At 37.0% G+C, this 8,969-nt stretch overlaps 1 long non-coding RNA gene across 1 annotated transcript; it reads right to left on the reverse strand.

Moving 5' to 3' along the window:
* Positions 1–52: 52 nt before the first annotated feature.
* LOC110000606 (uncharacterized) lies at positions 53–8,539 on the reverse strand. Its single transcript, XR_010665166.1, has 5 exons — positions 7,689–8,539; positions 5,501–6,481; positions 4,496–4,683; positions 752–4,387; positions 53–630 (listed from the first exon to the last, which is right to left on the reverse strand). It is a non-coding gene; the product is annotated as an uncharacterized lncRNA (long non-coding RNA).
* Positions 8,540–8,969: the final 430 nt, after the last annotated feature.

Genomic DNA, 8,969 nt, shown 5'->3' on the forward strand with positions numbered 1-8,969 from the left:
AAGTATCAATGACATCATAGACTTACTTAGACTACAAAAGCCCAGGTGATAATAACGTGTTTGTTGGATCAATATCTCATGCAATAATGTTTCCTCCTCTGTCACTATTTTCCTTCTTATTGAACATTATTTCATATTAATCAGTATCTTCCTCTTTAATCAGGAGAATGAATCAGCTGCCTATTCCTTGTACCAAAAACATCCAGGACTGTTTAAACACATATACACTTCAAAACATCCACAACATCTTCAGAGGAGAACATCACGGAGAACTGCAGAAGAGTATGTTCATTATAAATAATGATTTACATCTTCAATCAAATTCATTCTAATCAAACAGTTTCACTATTTCAGAGGAATAAAAGTAAACAAGTGAGAAAATCATTTGTTGACAGTTCTTTATTCTCAGCTAAGGTTAAAAAACCATTTAAATGTGTAGAACTATAGGTGTAAATATACAATGAGAAGTCACATTTTTACATCCAACTATATTGTCTCCATACAGGCTGTGCAGACACTTGGCAGCTCATCGCAGCTTTGTGAGGTGGTGCTGGAGATTCTTTGGACACTGCAGAGTGGTTATCCTGTCGTGTGTCGTCCTGAGAATTCAGACTAATTTTTCACACTCATCTGTTTTTTGGAAATGTTTACAAAGACTTTGAAGGTATATTTAAATAGGTATTTATCACTTTAAAGGTTTAAAAATAGATTGTGCTTTTGGGTTTAAAAAATAAAATAATTTGTAACTCACTGCATGTTGTGTCTGTTTTTTTTTTGGATTTGAGGAATGCCACCTTATAGACCAGCTGTCCTGTAGAGGTTGTTGCTTTATTCAACCCAGTCTCATGTCAAAATGTGTAATACCTACGTTGGTCCACAGCGCAAAACGTAGTAGTTTCACAATAAGGGCTCTAAAATTGTGACATGCCTAAGTTTCCTTTTGTCTATTCTTTTGTATAGGCATACCTCAGGTCACGTGACTGCCCAGTTTTTCCCTGGCGAAAAAAAACAAAACATGGCGGACATCCCTTCTATTTTCGGCGGAAAATGCAATATTTTAAGATAGTTTGAGGGCTAAAGTGTCATTTTGATAACCTTTCTGGCGTTCGGTTTATGTTTATGATCTTTAGTTTGTTTGTTTCTACGAAGATTCTTTCAGGTCTCGCTCAGAAAAACGTTGGGATGTTACGTTTTCTACTGTTGCTATGGTGGTAGCTATGGACGCTATCAACAACGAACCAGAAGGAAGTGGACGTTTGGTTCTCTGAAAACAGGTTACATCAGACCCTAGACATCAAACTAAACTCCTATGCAATAAATAATGATTTGTTACATTTTTATGGATTTTTTAATTTCAACCAAATTTAATAAAACGATTGGAACAGATCGATGCATATTAGCAACATTATAAACTATAACATGTAACAATACATAAAGACAATGCTGTACAGTTTGTGTGATTTATATGATTCAATAATTTTATTTAACAAAATAATCCTGACGGATTAGATTAATACCAGAAAATGCAATCAATAAAGTAAATGGCTGGTGATAAGAACTACAAACGGGCGCATGACACTGACATCAAATAATTACGTATTGATAATCGTCACTTGTGAGCGACCTCTTTATTAGATCTTTCAGGGGATATTTACTTTAGTTTTTTAAGGTTGGTTGCAAAATCACATCTTAAATCTGTGTTAACCAAAGATCCCATTCCAGGAATCTAAGCAAAAACCCATTCAAAAAGCCCATTATGCTATGGTCTGCCAGTGTGCTGCTGACATGCGCAATCGTGCAGTCACACCCACTGTCGATTTAGAGGCCGAGGACACGCACCTGGTAACTTTTAGTTACCGTATTTTCCGCACTATAAGGCGCACTTAAAAGCCTTTAATTTTCTTAAAAAAACGACAGTGTGCCTTATAATCCGGAGCGCCTTATATATGGATCAATTGGTTAATTGGTTGATCCATACTGGTTGTACACGGCGCTCAGCGACACTGACTCGGATAATGACGAGAGGGAGCCGGGCATGTTGGATGCCGTACTCGCAAAACTGTTCAATTCGGACACTGAAGAAGAAGAATTCGAGGGATTCGCGGACGGGGAATGAACTGAAAAAGTGAGCTTTACGTGTTATGCGTAACTGAACAATGTTGAGTTATGCACTAACGTTTGAATTAGCGGTATCAGACTGTGTTTCTTTTACGTGTTTACAACTGAACAAGGCTGGGAGATATTGTGAATATGCACATTAACGTTTGAACATCGTTACCATGGGAGTGAACGGAGTGACGCTTAATAAAGTTTGACTTTATCTGACTGTTTTGTTGACATTCCCTTTAGCACAGCTCCATACAGTGGATGCATAACGCAACCCCAGTCAAACATTTGACTGCAGTATCTTCTATTCTATGAGCCTTATAATCCGGTGCGCCCTATATATGAAAACAGTTCTAAAATAGGCCATTCATTGAAGGTGCGCTTTATAATCCGGTGCGCCTTATAGTGCGGAAAATACGGTAACTATCGATTCAACGCCCCCCGCCCCCCCTCTCCCTCCTCTCTGTGGACTCAAATCTTAAATCCCTTTTTCATACACTTATGTTTGACCTAGAACCCCCAGATTTTCACCAGTTGTTCGTGAGATTGGGAACTATCACCAAAACAAAACTCAACTCAACTTCCTTGGTCTCTTTTTGTGAGCCTACAAGTCACTTAAGGCCCCATTTTCAATTTGCCAAACCTTTCACAATTGAAACACTTTTATCAAAACATCAAAAAAGGGTGTTAAAAAGTGTGAAAATGTTCCAAAAGAGGGTAGACAGAGGGTCATTCTCCACTATATGCTGTATGCTTTGTGAACAAGACTGATGTTAAAAACTCATTTAAAAGAGCTAATTTGACCATTTGAGGCCTAGCAGAGACATGAAGCCTTTTGACCTGTTCAACCCTGTTGCTCTTTGGCTCTCATAACAAGCACATGGGATGTTTCAAAGATATAAAAGACAAAAAACTGAATATTAAAACAATTACTGATGACAAATTAGATTAACTCTTCTATAAGGAAAGAAGGATAAAAAAAACTACTAGGATGAATTAATATAGACAAGTGCATAAGAGATTTTTACTTTTAGCCATAATTCTAAACCAAGCACTTAAGGCTGTCCTCCAAGCCTATAGTTCCCCAGATTTTATGATATACTTACACCAAAACAAACAAACAAAATAAAAAAAACAACATTTTATGTACTGGGCTTTGAAAGAGCTCAATGAAAGTATGACTGCAAGACCCCTATGAAATGAGAATATTTAAGTTTTTGGCTTAGAGCTGAATGACATACATCGTTGGAAAGGTCTCATCCTGGAGAGTAACATATGTGAAGATGAGGTTTCAACATGACCCCTGTTTTGAAATAATGCCCTTTGAACCTTGACCCAAAGGCATGTTTGAAGGCTTATACCTCAGAACAAAAGGGGCTACAGACATGGGAATAACTGTTTTAGAGAGGTCTTGGAACAAAGTGTGAGGGTAGTCAGCTCACCAAAACAACAGGGGGAGCTGCTATATATGATTATGATACATTTTAACAAATGTATCAATTATTTTTAAAATATCTGATAACATAAATGTGTTAACCATCCAATTAAACTCCCCTGTGTACCCTCAATTAAATATATATAACTTCTTGGTTAAGGGAAACACTGAGATTTGTCTAAAAGACTACAATTACTCAGAGTCAAGTCACACAGCTTGATACTGAATGGCGCCATAATTGCAGTCTTTTCCGTTTCCAAAAAAAGGTTGTAACTAGGATTATAAAAGGCTTACAAAAGTTATATTCACTGAATATGTCACGGATCTCGTGTGGCCGAAGTATTTATTGCATAGTACATATATGATCTATGTTAAAATAAAGTACATATATCAGTTCATTTCAGATATTTTGACTGTTATTCTAGAAATGGGAATTTTGGTAGTTATGTCTGGCGTTGTGCACAGAGGGAACATAATTAGGGTTGTAAAGAATGTATATCTACCTACTATATCAAATATTTACTAAAGCCGAATGGGTTTTGTAAAATAATCTAGACTATATATATTGTAAAAAAGTGGTCAAATCAAACCTGTTTTAAAAGATAGTATTAATCCATGTTTTTTTTTTCGCCAGGGAAAAACTGAGCTGTCACATGACCTGAGGTATGCCTAAACAAAAGAATAGGCAAAAGGAAACGTAGGCATGTCACAATTTTAGAACCCTTATTGTGAAACTACTATGTTTTGCGCTGTGGACCAACATAGGTATTACACATTTTGACATGAGACTGGGTTGGCTTTATTACATTCAGCATGTCCGCTGTTATGCATCACAGACAGCACAAGCTACAATACAAAAAGCTAAAATCAGCAATCATGTAATGAAATCACAGTTTTCTGATATTCTTGCTTAGATTTCAGCAGTTGGACAATTTTTTAGGTGTGTGTGCATACCTTTGCTTGTCCCTTAGTGTACCCCAGGCCAACTGTGTGTGGACTGATGACCCCTTTGGAGGTAGGTATGTCTGTGTGGCCTCTGAGACTTGTGGGGAGTCTGTCTGCCACCCAACCTCGTCATGGAACCTTGGTACACTCGTTGCGATACTGGAGCTTGTTGTCTGTGTAATCTGCTGTGATGTACTCTGAAAAAAGAGACAGAAAAATAGCAAATTTAGCATGGCTATCTAACATGATTCAGAAATGCACTGTCTTCTTGTTCATAGCTAAATATTTAGACCACACATCTTTACGTTTTTCGTGTTATTGAATAGCCTATATACATATATTTGGGTTAACCCGTTCTTTTGCAGTCAGTGCTATGATTGACCACCTGAACACTGGCCGATCTGTTTAGATCAATTATCAATAGCAATGGTCTGGCTTACTACATCGATAAAAAATCACCACGTAACAACGCAGTTTTACGCAGAGGTGGATAAGAGAGTTGAAAGAGGATAACAACAGCTGCGTTAGCCGGAAAGTTAGCAGAGTCTTATAAAGCTCAGAGGCTGTAACAAAGAGGATTTTACATTCATTAGACCGTCTCGAACCACGGTCATAAACCCAAACTTTAGCATCGCTTCTCTACCCAAAAAACAAATGCAAAGTAACAAAACCGTTTTATGCAGAAGTGGAGACACAGCAGAGAGAGGCTGACCACAACAATGTCAGCCGTTTGCAGTGTCCAGTAATGCTCTGAGTCCGTAAAAAGCTGATCTGGACCCACAAAACACTACTTACATGTCTGAGGGTGGTTAACACTGCTATACCTGTTACCGCTTTAGGTGAAAGTTGATAAATAGTTTAGTACTGCTCTAATTTAGAAAAATAGCATTACTTAGCATGTTAGCTGAGGCTTACAGTTCAGCTACAGACAGCCTTCACAGAACTAATGTATCCATAGCAGCTCAAAAGTTGTTTTCAAACAAATGAAAAAGACAATTAATAAAGCGTACTTACATGTTGTAGTTGTGAACTTCCAGAAGCATCAGAATCTCCACAGCTGCCACAGAGAGTAGGAGCTGAAACTTCTTTCCAAGTCCGTTTTTTTGCACAAGCTAACATGCATTAGCACCTTAGCACTACTGTGCTACCAGGGCTGTGGCATATCGTGGGCGTGCCACAGAAGTTAATGGGCGTGCAACATGAGCTGCTAGGCTTGCCACAATGAGCCAATGGGCTTAGATCAGTGATATCACACTGACAAGACGTATCACCAATTTGTTTTCGAGGAGGGGCTAGAACCGAGCGTTACATGCAGCTAATGCTGCAGCTAACAGGAGGACATAGGAGAAGCCGCGTTTACGCGGACTTTGAATTTTTGCAAATAGATGTGCCTAAACATGCACAGGACACTTGGAAAACACACTAAAGAGCATATAAAACCAGAAAAAGCGTAATATGACCCCTTTAAGGACTGAGTGGACATACAAAATGTAATAATCAAGCAGACAGCTGATATCTGTGTGTTTTTATTTGTAGGGAGTAGATGAACACCTTCATTGTTGCACTTCTGAACAAACTTACATTTAATGGATTTCTTTACATATCACTTTCATTTCAGCATAAATCTTACTTAACAACTATTGTTGTATTTTAAATTCAACTACTTTTTGTATGTATTTCCACAATAATGGGTAAAATATGCATTTTGCAAATTATAAAACTTTTATTTGTTTATGGAAAGCATCTCGCAACACCCCTTTCAGTGTCTCAGGAGCCCCCAGGGGGGCCCATTCCCCACTTTAGTACATTGAAAGACACTCAATGACCACCTTTAAAGTGTTACCAATAATCCCAGTTCTCACCTGCAGCAGGTCCATGTTTCTTAGGACAAAGAACAACACAGTCAGAAGAAGAAGGATGACACAGGTCTTCACAAGTTTCATGTTGACATGGTTACTTATAAAACCTTTTAGCCACATGGTGAGTCCTCTGGTACTGGAATAAAACAACAAAAAGGGGAAACAGACTCTGTGTTAAGTTTATCATATGAATTCTTCTGGAAGTCACTTAACTCAGTCATAAAAACCTCTGAATGTTTATAGTGTCATCATGTCTAGCTTTCAAACTAATCTTGTCAATCGAGAATGCGATAATTATATGTTACCAAACAGGGAGTGTACAACAAAACAACTTTTTGGTGCTAGAGGTTTGACAGGAACATAATTACAATGTTTATATTGATGATCAAATTCTCACAATCAGGTGTGCCAAGGTTACATGGTCTTATGAAATGTACTGACGTCACTTGAGGACAAAAGGTTGACTTAAGGTAGGGTTAGTTTACCTGCAGGCACGCAGTAATGGAGGCACGAAGGAAACATGTACATTTAGTCTAATCAATCAATCAATCAATTTTTATTTCTATAACCTCAACTATTATTGTTATCTCAACACACTTTACAAAAAGCAGGTAAAAGACCTTAATACCTAACTAGAGATTGTTTTTAAGTAGACATTTTAACTGGTACTATTTTGTTACTTTATATTTTAACACATTTACATTTCAGATTCTAATTCTATTCCATTTATTCCTCAATGTTTTTCTTCAGTTTCACTTGTTACTTTGTAGATTAAAAAAATCAATGATTCTAAAAATCATGATGTATAATTTTAGACAACATTAAATTAAGCTCATCAACTCTGTGTCTCACAGCTTCAGCATATATGATACCATGTCTACAGTAATTTAATTGAAACTGTTCAAATAGCTCATGCTTACCGAATGACGACACTTATTTTGGGGCATTTAAATATATTTTGATGGCACTGTACTACCTCTAAATGGAGGACTATTTTAAACTAGATTTATCAAACTGAACATGTGCTTTTTAACTGATGGGATCATAGATTGATAAAGTATGATATATGACATGGGGTTTTATATCAGAGCTTGAACTCAAACAGTGAAGAGTATTTCCTATCCCTAAAGTATCCAGTAACAAAACAAGTAAATGTGATACAGGGGTTCAATTAAAAACAAAAATCAGAAGCAAGAAGCTTAAAGCATGCAGCATGAAAGAGGAACAGGAAGTGTTAAAAAATACCTTCAAAGTAGACACTAATGGAAACATGTTGTTTTCTCAGTGTCTATAAAATTAAACATAAGTTTCACCCAGACAAAATAAAGAATATTACGGCTTACCTCAGAAGAGATTAATTTGGAGTGAACACAGTGGTGAAATATCTGTGATGTGACGGAAATCCAAATTAAAAAAAGTAATCCTTTTACTCAGAAAACAAGACAACCTGTCATAACAAGAAGCGTCAAAAAAGTGATAAAGAAGCTTCATAAAGTCATCAAGGTTAGAAGTTCTATTATCAAGACGAATGATGCCCTTCATAAGAATGTTGCCTCCCTCCATTTAACAGTGGGTTACGTATCCAGTAATTATTAAAAACGGCAGCTGAACAACTGAACAGATGAAAACCAGTTTGACAGTAACTGAAGTATGGGCCTGAAGCATAAACTCTGCAAAAACAACGCATCTCCATTGAGTGCTGAAATATGTCAAGGTGGCGGAGACACCCATATGGAAAAGAAATAAAAATGTTTTACTAAATGTTTATATCTTTTATCTGAAACTTAATACACGCATGACAGGGATGGGCAATATTTCTGGTTTTCATGATTTCATGGCAGATTTTGTCATCTTTTCTTCATGTTTCCAATTAATTGATATGTAAAAATTGACCTGAGGGCCTCATTGAGGGTTGATGGGGGCCACCAGTTGCCCACCCCTGTGCATGACAGTCAAACCACGTGAAAGATCCAGAATCCATTTTTTTCATATGAAATGTATATAACCTTTTTGAATCCTTCTGTGATCATCAACATCAGAGAATGATCTTGTTTCGTAACTTGCATACCTACAACATGTGCTTTATATTTCACAATCTGAAAACTCTGGCCAGAGCACTATTAAATCAGATCATATGTCATTGTTGAATTTTAGTTACAATATATTAATCACATCAGCACAAAACAAACAGTAGCCTTTATTTAAGATTGATCATCATTACTACTTACAACATACATGATGCTCTATAATCCCTCAGCTATAAACAGACACCTCCTTACACAACATGATGAAAGCAGATAAAGGTTGAGAATGACATGTTAAGAACATCCTGAACCACAGGAATGTGGTCTCTCAACATGGTTCGTTTGAATGTAGTGAAAGGTGAGACTGTTTAGAGCGGTGCTCGTTCATTGTTCAGGTGAAGCTATACGTGTTCTTCTATGAGGGGTTAAAGTTATACTGGGGAGATGACTGTATCACAGTCATTTGAAACAGCTGTAATTTAATCTCATCAATTTAAACACATTGAACACATCCCTATCTCGACTGCACAAAGACTCAGCCACTCTGCTGCTTCTCTTTTTTATACCCAATCATGATACTCACCTTTTTCCTGTTAACCT

This window comes from Labrus bergylta, chromosome 23 (assembly GCF_963930695.1).
Source record: "Labrus bergylta chromosome 23, fLabBer1.1, whole genome shotgun sequence".
NCBI classification, from domain to species: domain Eukaryota; kingdom Metazoa; phylum Chordata; class Actinopteri; order Labriformes; family Labridae; genus Labrus; species Labrus bergylta.